General features: G+C 37.9%; 2 pseudogenes; both read right to left on the minus strand.

Moving 5' to 3' along the window:
• LOC129670671 (ATP-dependent RNA helicase DDX18-like) overlaps positions 1–13878 on the minus strand; it is a 71711-nt pseudogene extending 57833 nt beyond the window's left edge.
• Positions 13879–18189: 4311 nt separating this feature from the next.
• On the minus strand, positions 18190–19052 carry LOC129670672 (60S ribosomal protein L8-like; annotated as a pseudogene).
• Between the last annotated feature and the right edge of the window lie 300 nt (positions 19053–19352).

Below are 19352 nucleotides of genomic sequence, written 5' to 3' on the forward strand. Positions count from 1 at the left end.
GTTCAAGGGTATTCCCCACTTTTTTTTCTAGCTGATTTAATGTGTCCGGTTTTATGTTGGGATCTGGAAAAGATCATCCTGAGTGAACTATTCCAGAAGCAGAAAGATGCACAGGGTATATACTCACTCATATAGACATATAATATAGGATAAACATACTAAAATCTGTACACCTAAAGAAACTAATCAAGAGGGAGGACTCTTGCTAAAATGCTCAATTCCTATCCAGAAAGGCAAAGAGGCTGGACATCAGAAGAAGGAGAAAAGAGGGAACAAGTCAGGAGCCTGACACAGAGGACCTCTGAAAATCTCTGCCCTGCAGACTATCAATGCAGATACTGAGATTTATGGGCAACCTTTGGGAAGACTGCGGGGAATCTTAGAAAAGAAGTGGGAAATAGTAAGATCTGAAGAGGACAGGAACTCCATAAGGAGAGCCACAGAACCAAAAAATCTGAGCACAGGGGTCTTTCCTGAGACTGATATTCCAACCAAGGACTATGCATGGAGATAACCTAAGACCCCTGCACAGATGTAGCCCATGGCATTTCAGTATCCAAGTGGGTTCCATTGTAATAGGAACAGGGACTGTCTCTGACAAGAACTGATTGGCCTGCTCTTTAATTTTCTCCCCCTGAAGGGGAAGCAGCATTACCAGGCCACAGAAGAAGACAAGGCAGCCACTCCTGATGAGACCTAATTGACTAGGATCAGAAGGAAAGAAAAGAAGTCCTCCCCTATCAGTGGACTTTGGAAGGGGCATGCAGGCAGAGGGTGGAGGAAGGGAGAGATTGGGATGGGAGGAGGGAGGGAACCACGTGGGGGATACAAAGAGAGTAAAGTGTAATTAATAAAGAATAAATAAATAAATAAAAAGAAAAAAGCATTCTATTAGACAAGACAAACAAACAGAAGAAAAAGAGTCAAAGAGAAGGCACAAGAATCAGTAACCAACTCATTCATATACTCAGAAGTCCCATAAACCATTGAGTGCAGCCTCATCTCATTCATTTGTTAGGGCCTGAATGGAGGGAGACTCCTTAGTACCCTCATTGATTGTAAGCACATGTAGCATTGCTTTCTGCTTAAAATTTATAGACAGAAATAGTTTTCCCATAAAGATAGATATTTTGTTTTAATATTACAAGACTGTTCATAAGGAATGTCTTAGAACATAAATCCTGGCAAAAAAAAAATCAGAATAATATAGATACGATTAACACTCTAAGTGTGAACTGTATCAAAAATACAGTGAAGGAAGAGAGCAATTTTTTCTAGTTATTGATAATAGGTTATACTAAAGTTTGATTGACGTACAATGGGAGGTCAGAGAAGAGTAATTTAATTTCATTATATACATTGCATACCCACACATAATCACACACACACTCATGAACAGATAGTCATAGTCATGCATGCATACATCCACATCCACACACACACAGAGTATATGCTCATAGAGATATACTCTAACATGCACATGTTCATAGATACATATTTACATAATCATGAACACTTGCATAATATAACCAAATACACATACACAAACACACATACTAACAGACACATAATCCTATACACATGCACAAACATAAACACACATGCAAACCCCAGTTATATACATATGTATGTATGTATGCACATAGACACTTACATAGACATATACACACATTCTCACAATACTCTAACTCACACACATACACATACTTGCTCACACATATCCAAACACAGATACTCACATACTCAAACACACAAGCTCATGTATATACACACTAATACATATATATATATATACACATACACATCACGCAGACATACACACACTCACACACTCACATATACTAAAGCACGCATACACACACTGTTGCACAATACAGAACCATGACCACAAAGTCAAACACTCAAACTTATAGTACACATATGCATATATAGGTACATATACCTACACACACATATACACACTCAAATACACATGATCATACATACTGAATTATGCATGCAAACAATGATTAACACATACACATAGTCACATACTCAAACACACGCGTATACATTGTTTCAGTGAAAACCAGATTAGCTTTTACATGGCATAAAAATACATGATAATTACATTATGTTTATTTTTTCAGAATTTTCCCTGTGAAACAATATCACAAATTCACCAAAATTATAGGTACTTCAAGCAATGATAGATGAAATAATTATTTTAAATTTCTACCATAAATCACTTCTCCAAAATTAAATTCTGACTTCGGGCCAGTTATCAGTCTTTCTGTATCTCTCCTCAAAGTGAGAGACAAGGCACACAGGTAACAATGGGCTCAGATAGAAGGCATGTGCTATGGTCACATGTACATACGAACATATAGAAACATTCATTGTCAAGATAAGAACTTAGCACCTTAGGTATGACAGTTAGGCAGAGAGAGAATGGTCAGTCAAGTCTGCCTTCTCTAGTCAGCTTTGACAACTTATAAGATTTTGTCTTCCCTTGAGCCACTACCTACACCATGTCTAATTATGTTCCTGCTCACAGAATAACATTTAAGTACAGCCCATTAAGGCAGAAACAACACAGCTCATCTCTTTAGCAGAGTACAGACCATAAACACAGATCACTCTCCAATTCATCAAAAAGTGCTTATCAGTGATAAGTAATTTTTTTTATTCATACCGTATCATATCTATAAATTTTCTATATAGAAAAGATAAATCTTCTGAAACTGTAATATTCTTCCTATAAATTTAAACAGCAGCACTGCCTTTGAATATTTTAATGTGATATATGATTTATTGTCTCTTTCTTTAGCTTTTAATATATGGAGGGCTGTCCTAGACACCGCAGTCTCCAATTTGCTAAAATATATATCTGAATACTTTGTTCTTGTTGCTGTTTGAAACTGAGGTAAAAATGTCAAATGTAAGAGTTCTTACTACTGTACTATTGATATAGTTCTATTATAACACAAAATGTTAAAAACATAGTTACATATTTCCTTACTATTAATAATAAGGTTTTGCTGAATTTAATTATATTGGAACCACTTTTCGCATTCATTCCAAGCTCTCATTCTGAACCCTTTCCCAAACTTAATTAATTAGCAAAAGATAGTGTATCTATAATTGGGGATTTTTATAATTTACAGATTTAGAGAACAATATCCAATGCTAGAGATGTTCGAGAGAGATACCATGTCTCGTCTACAGAGAATCATTAGCTCTAATTCACTAACTGCTAAGTAGCCAGATGTCATTTTCAAACATAAACCAGATTAATCACATTCTCTACTCAACCCCCTCTGTGGGTTGTTCATAGAAATTAGTATAAAATTCAGAGCCTATAACAGAATAAGCCAGACAATAAATGAGCTAGTAAAGCTGGCCCCGCACTAATTCCAGACTCTCATGAAACACACGTTTACACCCAGCTCTTAGGATCCAGTTCATTTACTTTCATTTTGGTCTCCCTAATCGATCATTTCTATTTGCCTTTTCTGGGCATTATCTGCCTATAGAATTTTGGTAGTAGAAAAATGATATAGCAACAAAAGGAGGAGCCTAGGGAGGATGCTTAAATCTCATTCAGAATGGCAAGCAGGATAGACACCAGAAGTGGTGGAAGAGAGAGAAAAGAAAAGGAGTCTACCATAGAGGGTCCTCTGAAAGGTGCTACCCATCAGTGCAATCAAAGCAGCTGCAGAGACTAACAGCCAGACTTTGGGTAGAGTGCAGGGAGCTTTGTGGAAGAAGGGATGGGCAGAGAATAGAAGGAACCAGGGGGACAGGACCTCCACAAAGAACCAACAACGCCAAGAATTCTGGGACCAAAGGTGCCTTTCAGGTACTGATGTAACAGTCAAGAACCATGCATGGAGATGTAGCCAATAGGCAGCTTAGTCTCCATGTTATGTCTCCAGTAAGAGGAACAGGGGCTTTCTCTTTTATGAACTTGTTTGCCTGCTCTTTGATCACTTGCCCTTGGCAATGCAGACTTGCAAGGCAGGATCCAAGCAATCCTGATGTGCCTTGACAAGCTAGGGTCAGTTGGCAGAGGAGGAGGACTCCCCCTTTTGGTGGACTAGAGGAAGGAGTTGGGGGGGAGAGGGAGGAAGGGTGGAACAGGAGGAGATGAGGGAGGGGGCTATAATTAGGATATAAAATGAAAAATTCCAAAGAAAATAAAAATGAAAAAAAAAAAAAAAAAGAAATCCAGTATTTCTGAGTCATGCTTTAGAGTTACACACTGGAGATATGGCTAGTGTAGACATGGTGTAGGTTTGGCATGAATGAATGCAAACATGTTCAGAAATACAAACACCCGTAGGTGCATTTAATTGAGCAGACAGTTGAGGAGGTTTTAGTACATTTATTTGCTATTAGTTACTTCCTTAAAGCATATAGCTGTTCAACTTTATCTATAAATTACTTTTTTAGTATTTGTTGTATTTCCTATATTACAACAAATTATCAATTTTTCTACTTTTTATATACTATAAAACAACACAATAAACAATCTATCCACCACAAGTATAGAATAAATGCCATCTATTTTGTTTCTTAGTTCGAAAAAAATTTAACTAATGATCAATATTGGTTTTTTTTTTTCATATTCACCCTGGGCTCTCTTTTAATATTAATTTGTAACAAATCCAAGACCTAACAAAATTTCAGTAGCAAGTAACCAAGTGTGAAATTTAAAAAGTTACAGACTCTATTCATTCAGATTATGATTTTTCTATTTAGAGTTCCAAGTCAGTATTGTCTTAATCCATGTCATTTGATTTGGTCAATGAGGCATTAGAACAAAATGTAGAGACGACTGATCAAGCTTGGTACATCCTCTCACTGCCTCCTCTGCACGCATGAACATAAGCACAACAGTGGAGCAGTGGATTAAGAGCATGCAATACAGCCAAGTCATACATGTCCTCTATACTGACAGCCTCCTACCTCTGCGCCCACCTAGCCTATCCAACACTTGTGTATGAATTTACATAAAATTAATCACAACAGACTCATAAGCTCAAATTGCTCCCTAACTTCAAAGTCAGTAACTGTAGTATATAATACTTATTATTATTATATTTTAATTTATTTTTTGATATTATTGTATATGCATGCTGTACTCACATAACATTTATTCATCACATTTTTTTGTCCAACCTCTCCTATGTCTCCTACTACACTGAAATTTTTTATCTCTTCTTCTATGATTATTAATATACAATATGCCTGGAGAAGACTGAGACTGTCTCTCTCTCTTTCAGCAGCTGTTCATCTAAATGTGGAACATTGTGAGATTTCTTCCATCTTTGTTGGAATGTCAGCTGGCATTGTTATTGTGCAGGTCTTGTTTAGGCAACCATATTTTGGAATATTATTTTTAAGTAAATTTTAATGTATTAGAGAAGATTCCATCTTGCAGCAGATATATTGGTCATCTAGTTTTTAAAATCTACCCCTTCTTCCACTATGTTTATTGAGTCTTCTATGAAGGAGTTGATGCATATGCTCTGGTAAGACATACTATAGAATGTTAATGGCTTCATTATGTCCCTTGAGATTTTGGTAATATACTCAGTCTGCTACAGAAAATTATGTATGAACACCTATTATATAAAAATATATTCTTGAAATGCATGCATAATTAAAGTATTGAGAAAATGATTTATTTTTAATGACTATAGATGGTGGTATTCAGTTGGAAATTTCAATTATTTAACAATATTGACAGTTTCCATGTGTAATAGATTTGAAGATTTATTTATAGATGTTCAGTGTTCAACTAAATCAAGCCTGCTTTTAAAACAGTTTCTCTTATGGGATGCCTCACTCAGGATGATATTTTCTAGTTTCCACCATCTGCTTGCAAATTTTATGATTTCCTTGTTTTTAATTGCTGAGTAGTATTCCATTGTGTAAATGTACTGCAATTTTTGCAACCACTTCTCCATTGAGGGACACCTGTGTTGTTTCCAGATTCTGGCTATTACGAATAAAGCAGCTACAAACATGGTTGAGAAAATGTCCTTGTTGTACACTTGAGGATATTTTGGATGTATGCCTATGAGTGGTATAGCTGGATCTTGAGGAAGCACTATTCCTAATTGTGCGAGAAAGCACCAGATTGATTTCCAAAGTGGTTTTAAAAGTTTACATACCTTACTTTTCATTGCTGAGTAATACTCCAATGTGTAGATGTACCACAATTTCTGCATCCATTCTTCAGTTGAGGGGCATCTGGGCTTCTGGCTGTTACAAATAAAGCTGCTACAAACATGGTTGAGCAAATGTCCTTATTGTATACTTGAGCCCCTTTTTGATATATGCCTAGGAGTGATATGGCTGGATCTTGAGGAAGCTTTATTTCTAGTTGTCAAGAAAGCACCAGATTGATTTCCAGAGTGGTTGTACAAGTTTACATTCCCACCAGCAGTGGAGGAGGGTTCTCCTTTTTTACTCAGCAATGAAAAATAAGGAAATCATGAAATTTGCAGGTAAATGATGGGACCTGGAAAGGGTCATCCTGAGTGAGCTGTCCCAGAAGCAGAAAGACATACATGGCATATAGTCACTCATATAAACATACAATATAGGATAAACCCACTAAAATCGGTACATCTAAAGAAACTAATCAAGAGAGAGGACCCTGACTAAAACGTGCAATTCCATCCTGAAAAGCAAAGAGAATAGACATCAGAAGAAGTAGGAACCTGCCACATAGGGCCTCTGAAAGTCTCTCTGCCCTGCAGACTATCAAAGCAGACGCTGAGACTTATGGTCCACTGTTGGGCAGTGTGCATGGAATCTTATGTAAGAAGTGGGAAATAGGAGGATCTGGAGAGGACAGGAACCCCACAAGGAGAGCAGCAGAACCAGAAATCTGAACACAGGAAACTTCCTAGAGACTCATACTCTAACCAAGGACTATTCGTGGAGATGACCTAGAACCCCTGCACAGATGTAGCACATGACAGTTCAGTGTCCAAGTGGGTTACATAGTAATGGGAAGAGGGACTGCCTCTGACATAATCTGATTGGACTGCTCTTTGATCATCTCCCCCTGAGTGGGGAGAAGTCTTACCAGGCCACAGAAGATGACAATGCAGCCACTCCTGATGTGATCTGATAGACTAATATCAGAAGGAAGGAGAGGAGGACCTCCCCTATCAGTGGACTTGGGGATGGGCATGCGTAAAGAAAGGGGAGGGAGGGTGGGATCGGGAGGGGAGGAGGGAGGAGCTTATGGGGAGAGATACAAAATGAATAAAGTGTAATTAATAAAATAAAATTTAATTTAAAAAAAGTTTACATGCCTACCAGCAATCCTCTCCAGCATGTGTTGTCACTTAAGTTTTTTTATATGCTCACTTATAAGTGGATGTTAGACATATCATATAGGATAAACATACTAAAATCTGTACACCTAAAGAAGCTAAGCAAGAAGGAGGACCCTGTGTAAGATGCTCAATCCTCACTCAGAAAGGCAAACAGGACAGACATCAGAAGAAGGAAAAAACAGGGAACAGGACAACAGCCTACCACACAGGGTCTCTGAAAGTCTCTACCCAGCAGGATATCAGAACAGATTCTGGACTTATAGCCAAACTTTGGGCAGAATGCAGAGAATCTTATGAAAGAAAGAGGGATATGAACAATCTGGAGGGAACAGGAGCTCCACAAGAAGAGGAACAAAACAAACAAACAAACAAAAGGGCCCAGGGGTCTTTTCTGACACTGATACTCCAACCAAGGACCATTCATGGAGATAATCTAGAACCCCTGCACAGATGTGGCCCATGGCAACTCAGTCTCTAACTGGATACCCTAGTAAGGGGAACAGGGACTATCTCTGACATGAATTCAGTGGCTAGCCCTTTGATCACCTCCCTGTGAGCAGGAAGCAGGCCTACCAGGCCACAATGCAGTCAGTCCTGATAAGACATGATAGGCTAGGGTCAGAGGGAAGGACAGGAGGACTGCCCCTATTAGTGGACTGGGGGAGGGGCATGGGAGGAGAAAAGGGAGAAAGGGTGGGATTGGGATGGGATGAGGGAGGAGGCTACAGCTGGGATAGAAAATGAATAAATTGAAATTAATAAAAAATTAATTAAAAAGAAAGTAAAAATAAAAGTTTTTCTCAGTAGAATATATGAAGTGTCAAATTGTATATATCTTTATTTCTTTAGTATTTTACCATGGTGTGTTATATGTAAGAGTGTATAATGAAGTTGGAAGATTTATCTAATATTACATAACCAGTCTTAATCTCCCATTTAATTTATACTTTTGCTGTTATTCTCAACTTACTAAGTTCTTAGCTTACTAACTTCTTTTAGTATTTGTGTGATTAAAACTCAGCTTGCTCTTACTCTAGGAGTATAATCAGTTTAGACTCTATCTGTAGAAAATAAAAACCAAAACCCAAATTTTGTGTTTTAAGAATAAAGAAGATTTGGTAATTGGGAAATACTGTAAAAAATATTATTAATGTGTATTCCATTCAGTAATGTGTAAATCAGCTTTTATTGTTTCAAATTATAAATAATTTCCTAAAAGAGATGAGGGTATTAACTCTTTTTCTCAGACTAGATATTATTTGGATAATTGCGAAAAGTTGTAAGGCTAAATTATTTCAGTACTTTGATTTTCAAAACCAAGACCACACAGCTATGTCTGTGCCCTCTTCCCTAATGTTCCACAGTTACAGATGTACCAGACAGCTGAGTCTGTGCCCTCTTCCCCAGTGTGTACCATGGTTACAGATGTACCACACAGCTCTATCTGTGCCTTCTTCCCCAGGGTAGCATGGCTATAGATGTACCACACAGCTGAGACTGTGCCCTCTGTATCAGCTTTACAGACATGATCTATCCAGCAGCTGCTGTGCTCTACTCTGTAAGTTGTTACGTTCCTATTTTCCATTTAAAAACATTTTTGTGAAAATAATACTCATTTGTATTGAGCATGCCATCTATTTCCTAATGTCATTTCTGTTTTTATTCATCCCACATAAACAGCCTCAGTATGAGACTATGGATAATTTCACCAATGATAAAACAGGCTCCCAGAACAGACAGAGGAAAGGTTCATGTTGAGCTATCATTCTGCTCCATAAAGAAATGACCCCAAACAGTTCCCTAGGAGGTTTTCATTTGCCCCTTGAATTTCTTTCTTGTGATCTCTATGTAAAGAATGGCAAGGGTTATAGGTCAACATGGGTATCACCAGAAAGGGATTTACAAAGATGAGATATATGGGACATTAGAACAAATAGGTACAAGAGAAATCCATTAGCTAGCCCTCTCATACATACTACAGTGTCCATGATTAACTTAGCAATTAATAAATGTACAATTGCATTAATTGTATTGATACCTTAAAGAATGTAATATCTAACCAAGAAAACCATGTAATAGTGTGGGATAGACACAATGAAGTATAGAAGGCCTTGGCTGACTTGAAGAATGTTTCCTAAATGTGCTGAGCTTCCCCCTGCATCTTTCCAGTGTTCCCCAATCTCAAGCATATTTTAGCAATACAAATGTCCACTTTGTGAAAGAGAAAAAACATAAAATTGCATAAGCCACCTTTACCCCCTAAAACTACAACCATTTTCTCCCTTTCTTTTAAACTCGCATATTTCTACAAGGTTTACTTTCCCTGCTCTTACATGCTAATACATTCAAATACATGCCAAATAGGAGTAAGATCAAATACAGCCTTTTGCTTGAAATTATAAATATATACCTACCAATTACTGCGCATAAGATGTAAGCCTTTTGGGGACTGATCTATAATTTATCATTTGAAAACATGTCTATTTCTGTACAGGCCCCTACTTACTAAATAATGTTATTTATAAAATGGGTTTTAAATTTTGTCAGAATGTTTGCACTTTTTAGTAATTTGACCAAATCATGTTTTTCTTTTCCACTTTAACCTGTGTGTGGTATGGATGCATGTGGACAGGCATGTGTGGGGTGTGCATGCGCCTCTGTTTGCATGGATATGGACCTGTATGTGGAGGGAATGTGCATTCCCTTTAGTTTTCAAGCATGTGGCATGCTTATGTGGGCTGCACAAGCTCTTTTATTTTTGCGTGTGTGGGGATGTTCATTTACTTGTGTTTGCACTCATGTTAGAGGGTCAAGGTTGATGTTTCCTAGTCTTGATGCATGTCTTCAGTGAAATCCAGAGCAGTCTGACGTGTTACTCTTGTTATCCAGCTTGCTTTCAGAGGCAGGCAGTGGTTAAAGACAGGCCTCCCTACATAGCTAGCTTTGAATAGAATCTAGAGGTCTGAACTCTGATTTGCATGCTTGGAGGGCAAGTGTTGCAATCACCAACCTGTCTTTAGAGCTCTGGCTCTATGAATTTTATTATCTCACTTAACATATGATACATAAATGGATTTAATAATACTGCACTTCAGTATTTCTTGCATATACTCCCCATAAATGCAATAGATTTGTCTTTTAATATCTTTTTATTGTAAATAGTAACTCAGATATTTACTGTATTCTTAAGAAAATAAGTAAAACCTATTTGTATTTTGTAGAAAACATGTTTGAGTTTTGGCATCATAGCAAAGCTGTATACCGGGTAGAGAAAATACCTGGGTGTTGTATCTTTATTCATTCAAGTTTGAATAGTATTTGAAAATGAAATCTTTCAGAGAATTTGGGAACTATTATCTTGGACTGGTCCTTTTATGCAAAAATTCTTTTGGTTTCATTTTTTCAATTTTTGAACTTTCTGTCTTCTATTGAACTTGGCCACATTTTCATCTACCTAGAAATCATGAGTGCTGTGTATGCATCTTACCCTTATTCATCTCTTCTAGAGTTTTTACTTCTATGTTTGATTTTCTGTTTATTTGTACCACTTTTTGTTATGATCTAGTAGTTGAATATTTGATTTTCAAGACTGTTTATCTCACAAAGTCCCCCTAATCTGTAAGCCACTGGGTCACTATAATAGGGGACAACCAAAGAAATGACCCAGGAGCAAAACTTAAAAGCACTGTAGATATCAAAGAAGGTGAGGGAACAGATGAAAAGGGCTATAAATAGAAAAGACCAAAGATGGGAAAGAATAATGAAAAGTGGGGTGGGGTGGGGGGAGTGACCTTTGGACCTTTGGCACAGTTCTAGAGAGCTGCCAAGGATGAAGAGCAGGGACACCAGATGCCTGAAGCTGCAGTGTAACACTTGTTGCTAGATACTAGGCCAGCAGTGTCAACAGTATCAGAGCAATAACCTAATACTTCAAGCTTCCACAGTCACAAGTCTCCAGTTCTCAATGGCTAGAGCTATGAGGCTATGAGTTTAAAAGGCTCAGGATTCCTGGGTGGCCAACACTCTCAGCATTTCAAAAAAAAAAAAAAAAAAAAAAAAAGGAAAACATACTGTTTTGCTTTACTTTATGCAGTTTTCTTGAAATGCTATACTATCTGTGTATCTTTTATATTCTACTCTCTGAATATCTATTTCAAATGTGTACTTTGGGTAAGGCAAAGATGTGGGTTTTGCTACAAAGTTTTGCCTTTATGGCATTTTTATCTTTACTGTTTTTTTTCCACTTAGAAAAGTTCATGTTTTTATTTCAAATTTACTTCAATAAAAATGACAGTATCTTTATGCATGTGAATTGTTCTCATAAAAGTAAAATTATTAGAGTCAATACATACTAATTAACTTACACATTAACTTAATGAAATGAAGTAAATGACTTCATTTCAAAAAGCCTATTTCACGAAAATGCTAAAAGGAAATCTATATTTTTCAAGACCCAGTTCATGGTAGAACAGAACAGCTGAAGCTGCATACATAAAGAGAGGTTGATAAAGCAGGGCAGGAGGACACCAGAAAACAATTCACTTATAGATCCAAAATAGCAATTTGCTACTGTTTCCATGCTGGGAGTTACAATTGTCATAGACTAGAACATTTCATTTCCACAGGTAGCCACCAGGGTAATTAGCTCCATCTTTATTCCAGTAATGGCTTTGTCTTTTCATCAACTCCTTTTCTGAAACTGTCTCATCCATTTTTCTTTAGTTACACAAATTCCTTTTGTACAAGATTTCTTACTACTCTGAGTCTTTCACTACCTCAATTTAAACTCGTTACTAACACCACATGCAACTCTCCTGCCCTTCTTGTGGATTTTGTATTTTCTGTCTTTTTGAGACCTGCAAGATCCTGGAGAAAACATTAGCCTGCTAAATTTTTTTGTGTCTTAAATTGCAATTCTGATCAGCCCCAAATGTACTGCTTGTTTCTTAAGCAACTCATGAATTAAATTGTCATAAGGATATACCTCTACACAACTCTAGTAAAAGGTCTAAACTAATGAAAATTTGTGTGACTTGTGTTACAGTCTCTATTTTAAGAGCTGAAGTCTCAAATATGTTAACATATTTTTTATTTTTTTTATTGTTTGTTATTATTAGTTACATTTTATTAACTCTGTATCCCAGCTGTGCCCCACTCCCTTATTCCCTCCCAATCCCACCCTCCCTCCCTCAGCTTCTCCCTGCCCATTTCCAAGTCCACGGATTGGGGAGAATCTCCTCCCCTTTCCTCTGGCCCTGTTTTATCAGGTATCTTCAGGGCTGGCTGTGAAGTCCTCCTCTGTGGCCTAACAGAACTGCTCCTCCCTTGGGGGTTGGGGAGTCAAAGAGCCTGCCATTGAGTTCCTGTCAGAGATAGTCCCTGTTCCCCTTACTATGGGAAACCAATTGGTTATTGAGCTACCACAAGCTTCGTCCAAGTAAAGGATCCAGGTTATATCCATACATGGTCTTTGGTTGGAGAAACAGTTTCAGAAAAAAACCCTGTGCCCAGATATATTTGGTCCTTGTGGGGCTCCTATCCTTTCCCTGTCATACTAACTCCCCTTCTGCCAAAGGTTTGGTTAACATTATATTTAACTTTATATTTTATAATTAAAAATTGCAAATCTAGGGAATAATGTAAATATTGTATAATTTGAAATACACACTTACATGTAGATTTACATGTTTATTTATATGTTTTAATAACAAAGTTTATGTTTTAAAAGTAAAAAAAAAAAAGAGAACACTCAATGACTAGATAATTTTGGTGGATAGATATTTACAAATAATGAGTAACACAGAATAGCAGTGATTTCTAGTGGAAATATAGCATCAAAAAACCAAATATTTATGACTTACATAGTAATTTGGTACCTGCACCTTATATTATATAGATTTTATCTTCATTTTAAAAAATGAATGGGGTGTTTCAAACTGGAATATCCACTATTATCTCACTATGGAGAAAACACATGGCAGAGATCACTAATACAGGCAAAGTTTTATTTGCTCGTCAGTTCAGAGAGTTTGAAAGTATGATGGGGAGACTATCTGACAGAGGTCATGGCAACCACAGAATGTGGTAGAAGATGTTCTTATTTCTGTGGACCAGGCAAGCAGATTAGAACCATTAAAGGCAACCTACTTGAGGCAACTAGGCCCCATTTCCTGAAAATAGTATAACCCTCAAAAAAAAAAAAACAAAAAAAAAAAAACAAAAAAAAAACAACCCATGGGAGCCCCAAACCAAAATCTATTAGAATGTTCCAGATTCAAATCATAACTGTCAACTCCCAGATGTTTATTCCACATACACACATGAAATGTTATGATTTTCTACACAAGTTCAGAGAATCTATTAAATAAGCCCTGTCTACTGTATACCTGTTGACCATCCACACACTTTCAAACAGTGGAGCATGGAGAGGGTTGCCAAACTTGCCTCTAAGCTTCATCTGTAGCACGACTAACCCCTCTACTTGTCTTCTCAGAGAAGCAGTCCGAGTTGCCAGGCCTGCAAGAGCATAGGTGTTCATGGTACAAAGCACAAATAACAGGTTATTTTCCCTTATATTTTAAATTATATTATTCCAAGCTCAGAAAGGGAGGACTTTTTCTTACTGAAACTCATTACCCATAACAAAGTACCACTTGTAGAAGAGAATGAAAAACAGGAATGACTCAATATTTACTTCAGAAAGCTTACTTAGAAAATAAATACACTTTTTTTTTTTTTACAAGCATACAGGAATTTGACTAGTGATGATAAGAAAACAAAGTAAATAATACATTTTTTTTCCTGTCTTTAAAATTCACTTCCTTTCAAATGGTCATTATCTGGTCTTCTTGCTACTCTGACTTTTAAGCAATGCTTCTTGAAATCAAACCCAGGCTTTGAACATACAGAGCAAGAAAGCTTCACCTTGGCCACTAAGCACGAGTAAGCTGAATAATCACTTGGAGGTAAAATTGTCTAAATCCTACTAATCTCTGAGCCCTGAAGAGCTTCTTGCATTTCTAGTTTGCTCTACAATTTTATATTTAAGTTACACATTTGAAAAGCAGATGCCCAAAATGACCAGTCTTCTTTTTCTTATTTAAAAGAAAATGAAATCTATAAAGATGAAAGTTTTTAGAATGATTGTAGAAATATTCACCCACATGTCATATAAGATGAGGAGAGCAGAGGCTGCCTCTATCATGAACTTAGTTAACTGCTCTCTGTTCACTCACCCCTCATGATGCAGCCTTGCCAGGCCACTGAGGAAGAGGATTCAGGCAGTCCTAATGAGACTTAACAAGCTGTGGACAGATGGCAATAGTGGAGAGCTCCCCCTTTCTGTGGACCAGGGAAAGGGGATGGGGGAAGAGAGAGGAAGGTGTGGGACTGGGGGGAAATTGAGGAAGGAGACTTCAATCTTGACATATAATGAATAAATTGTGAAGAAAATAATATAAATTAAAATAAAAAGGTAAAGGGTGGCTTTCTACTACCACTTTATCTTTTAAAAACATATTTTATTTTTAACAACAACAACAATAACAAAAAAAATCATTGGATAACAAACTGATACACTGTTGGACAAGTATTAGCAATATTTGTTTTCTTGGTTTTTTGAGACCTGATTTCTCTGTGTAGCCCTTGCTGTCCTAGACCATGGCAGCAAAATACTGCAAAGATTGTCTGGCTCCAGAGAGGTGAACAGTGTGAGACTTGGCTATCTACGAAGGAGAAGGGGCCCTTTGGATCGATCTGATGAACATCCTTAAGACAGGACTGTCAAGACGAGTGCTGTTAGAGAAAGGCAACTGACCAGTGGTAACTTAGACGTGGGAAGGTGAAGTGCCTGGTAGTGACAGCCCTGTGGCTTTGAGTACAGATAATGGAAAACACAGAGGTGGAGATCAGAGAGCTAGCTAGGGAGTTTGATACTTGGTAAATCTTCAAGCAGTTGAGACACATGACCTTCCACTTAGCTGCAAAGTGTATAGCAACTGAGCACCACCCTCCTGGCCTGCTTCATACTGGATTACAGAATGCTACCTTCCTGTCCTTTTCTTTACAGGCCCATGTCGGCCACCTGTCACTCAGGGACAGTTCCCTGGCTGCTTGCCATTTCTAACTTTTAACGCATCCAACTTCCTGTACAATTTCACTTTGGTGTTTCAAAGGCCCTGCTGAGAGCTGAGAGAGAGGATTCCTCAGGGATCTGGAAAGGACAATTGAGGAAAAACAGAACCTCCCCACGCAAAAGGGAGAGAAATAGAAGGGGAGGGATGAAAATGCAATAAAAGGAGAATCCCGACACACAATTCTAACAATGAGCCTACTCCCCATGTTCTTCTCTGTGTATTCAACCACATTTGTTACAACTTTGAACTGCAGCATTAGAGATAGAAGAGGGAAAGAAAAAGTATGGAGGATGGGAGAACCTGGCCCTTTTGAACCAGTTCCTGGTTGCTCTGTTTTGCAGCCTCCCCTCTTTCATGTAGTTCCAGTTCTCAGTCAGTATGGAGAATTTAATGTTTAGTGAAAATTAAATATTTCCATTTGTATACTCCTGCTGTTCAGTATGTGGTTATCATTTATTAAGTAATAATTGGTTGCAAAGATTACAGATTATAAAGTAATTGATAATTCGTGGGTATTTATAAATAGACTGTCTTTGAGTAAATGTTTTTACTGAAAGTGTTGTGAATTTCAATGCACTTCAATGTAGCAGTTGTTCACATAAAGTCTGTTTATGGAATTTGCCATCTGTTTAAGTTGGTCCTTTAAGAATAATGTTCAAAAATGCAAAATAAAACAGCCTCCTTTCTTAAATGTAACTAACAAATGAGATCATTGTAGTTATTAAAAAGATAAAAATACCCTATAAGTTATATATATTAATATGTTGCAGTGGAGAGAACTGTGAACCAAATAAAACCAATATTCTTTTGGGGCCATCCTTCAATTACAGGAAGTGGACAACAACAACAAAACAAACAAACAAACAAAAAACAAAACAAGGAAACCATTAAGAAGGTAAAGTTAAGCCAGCTTAGTAGTGGGAACTTGAAATCCTGAACTGCAGAAATAGAAAGAAGGGGGCTTTGGTAGTCAGAAACACTTTCTCAAATAATAACATGGAGAGCGACAGAGGAAAACACCTGACCTGTGACCTCAACCCTTATAATTACAGACAGGCACCAGCACACACACAAAGAGATATAGGCAGAGAAAGACAGAGACAGAGACAGGAGAGATAGGAAAAGAAAAAATGAGAGAGAGGAGGGAGAAGAAAAAGAGCACTATTTGGAAGGCTTCCTTTGGGGAAGAGATATTTTAGTTCTGATTTAACTACTACATAGACAATCATAAATGTATTTGGGAGAAATACATTCCAGAAATAATTCACAGTGTTGCAAAGTTTAGCTCAAGAAAGTAGGACAGGCCTGAGGCAGAATAATTGTAGAGGGATTTTGAGGAGAAGGTAACAGAGGTAAGGGGCAGGTGCACAGTATCTTATGGCCTATGTATGAACATACTTTGTGAACTGGACAATTATCCCAAAGGTTGACTGTTTGATCATGACGACCAGAGTTTGAATCCCAGCTCAAAAAGGATTGAATACAATCTTTTGGGTTTCATGACACCTGTGCACATGTGAGCACACACACACACACACACACACACACACACACACACACACGGGAGCACACAAACATATGTAAATAAAAATCACTTTAAAAATTAGTAAATAACAATAAGATACTAGTAAGAAATTTTTCTGTTGTTTTGGCTGCTACCTCCCCCTTTACCAAGATAGTGCTCTAAGGAACAAAGTAAAATGTAAATTCAGGGAAATTTATTCTCCTTATAAATAACACAATGCTTCTTCCAGCAATGTGAAACTGTAACGCCAAAATTTTTAGTAACACCTGTTTTACTGTTGTTTTGTTTTGTTTGAGACAGGGTCTCACTATGTAGCTGTAGCTGGCCTGTAACTTGGAGAGACCCACTTTCCTGGGATGAATGGCACAAGCTACCATGTCTAGTTTAATTAGTACTGTGTGTTTGTGTGTGTGTGTGTGTGTGTGTGTGTGTGTGTGTTTGTGTTTGTGTGGTAGAGAGACAGATTTCTCTGTGGCACCCTGGCTCTCCTGGAACCCACTTTGTAAACCAGGTTGGCCTCAAACTCAGATGTCTACCGGCCTCTTCCTCTGTGGTTCTGGGATTAAACGCAGGCACCACCACTACCTGATTTGTTTTACCATTCTTAGGTTATTATTATTTGTAGATTTCTAGATCATGGCCAAATGGATTGGTCTGTTTTCTGGAGTGTGATAAGTATAATCTAAAAATACAAACCATTTTGTATTTAAGGGTAAATTTTCTCCAGAAAAGCAGTAACAGTACTTCTTTTTTAACTTGATTGTTCTCTAGTTACTGTGCTCTTACTATGATGTCACATATTTTTCATATACAAAGATAGCAGATTAATTAAAGTGAATTTTAGAGGGCAGCTAGAAATTTTTTTTGCCCATTTACAACATTTTATTTAACACATAAACTTACAAAAATGAAATCATGGTGATAAATATATTATATTTATTATCATAATAACCAGTTATTCTATCATTAAACCACAATAATTAGTATATTTTGTTGTGTTACCACAGACTGTTATTGGGCTCACAATGTTCTCGCTTTTAGAGTGGTTTGGATCTTTTGTACTTTCTTTTTTTTTTTTCTTCCTTTCTCTCTCCTCTCTTTCATTTTTTTTCTTCTTTCTTCCTTCCTTTCTTCTTTATTCTTGGTCTTTCTTTCTTTACAAGAAAGAAAGGACATACTTTTCTAGCTACTAAATTGTAGTTCTCTTTCCCTGCACTGTTTTTGTTCCATACAGTCTCCCAGTCCAGCAGGCAGCAATGAGACCGACTTTGATCCCAGCAGGGGCATCTCCTGGGATAGTGGAAGGTTGGACAATGTGCTGCAGATGGTGTCCACCTCCAAAGGGATGCTACACCGGATGCATGACCACACCCCAATACGTGATCCACACTTCCTCTTTGGCATTTACCTGTGGTAGGCACCCCCAGCCTTTAAGATAGATTTGTCAGGTCTGCCACTACTGGCCACCACACCAACAACAGCTCAGTTGACTGAGGAAATGACCTTCTTGGACCCTGAAGGAAGCTTCATTTGGGTTTTCTTGGTCTCCAGATTGTGGGAGATGACTGTGACATAATTCTGGAGCTTCTTGACAGCTTTCCCTCGTCCTCAGGCTTCTCCTCCACATAACAGATGATAGTACCCTCAGACACGGTAGCCCCTGGCAAAATATTGCTGATATGTAGATGGGCCTTCTTGCTGCAGTAAGCAGACTGTCCAGTGTGGATTCCCTCTGAGGCAGTGCACACCTCCAACAGCTTTTTAAATCTACTGATCACAAAACACCACTTTCACAAGGGGAGGGCTGCGGGCAGGGTCATGAAAGATGTCTTTTACAATGCCCCTAATATAGCCTTGCGGCTCAGCGAAGGCCCTACTTTGCTTCACTGTGTACACAGAACCAGCGCCCTTCCTCTGTGTTCGGATGTTTGTTCCCACAGAGTTCCTATGTTGAACATTTAGGCACCTTCTGAGCTTAAACGGGAACGCACTTAAACTTGCAGGTGAAGGGACCGCATGAGGCATGGGAAGATTCTGAGTAAGCAAGGCCATGTCCTAGAAAGGGAGAGCAGAGCCACGGACAGTCCTCTCTGTATCCTCCTTCCCGACTACCATTCTTTGAAGAGAACTGCCTGCCGCGTACTCTCCACTGTGATGCTCAGCCGCAGCACAAGTCCATACAACGAGGCAAACACCCTCTGAGAATGACTGAAAAATCAATCTTATCTCCTTATTATTTGATTTTGTCACAGCAACAGGAAGCTTCTTTGATACAATTGCACATAGCTGACTTTTAGTTGGGGATATGAGTACAAATCTTTGTATACATTAATAATAAAATTTATCTGGAGG

This window comes from Psammomys obesus, unplaced genomic scaffold (assembly GCF_907164565.1).
Source record: "Psammomys obesus unplaced genomic scaffold, mPsaObe1.curated_primary_1811, whole genome shotgun sequence".
Classification (NCBI taxonomy): Eukaryota; Metazoa; Chordata; class Mammalia; order Rodentia; family Muridae; genus Psammomys; species Psammomys obesus.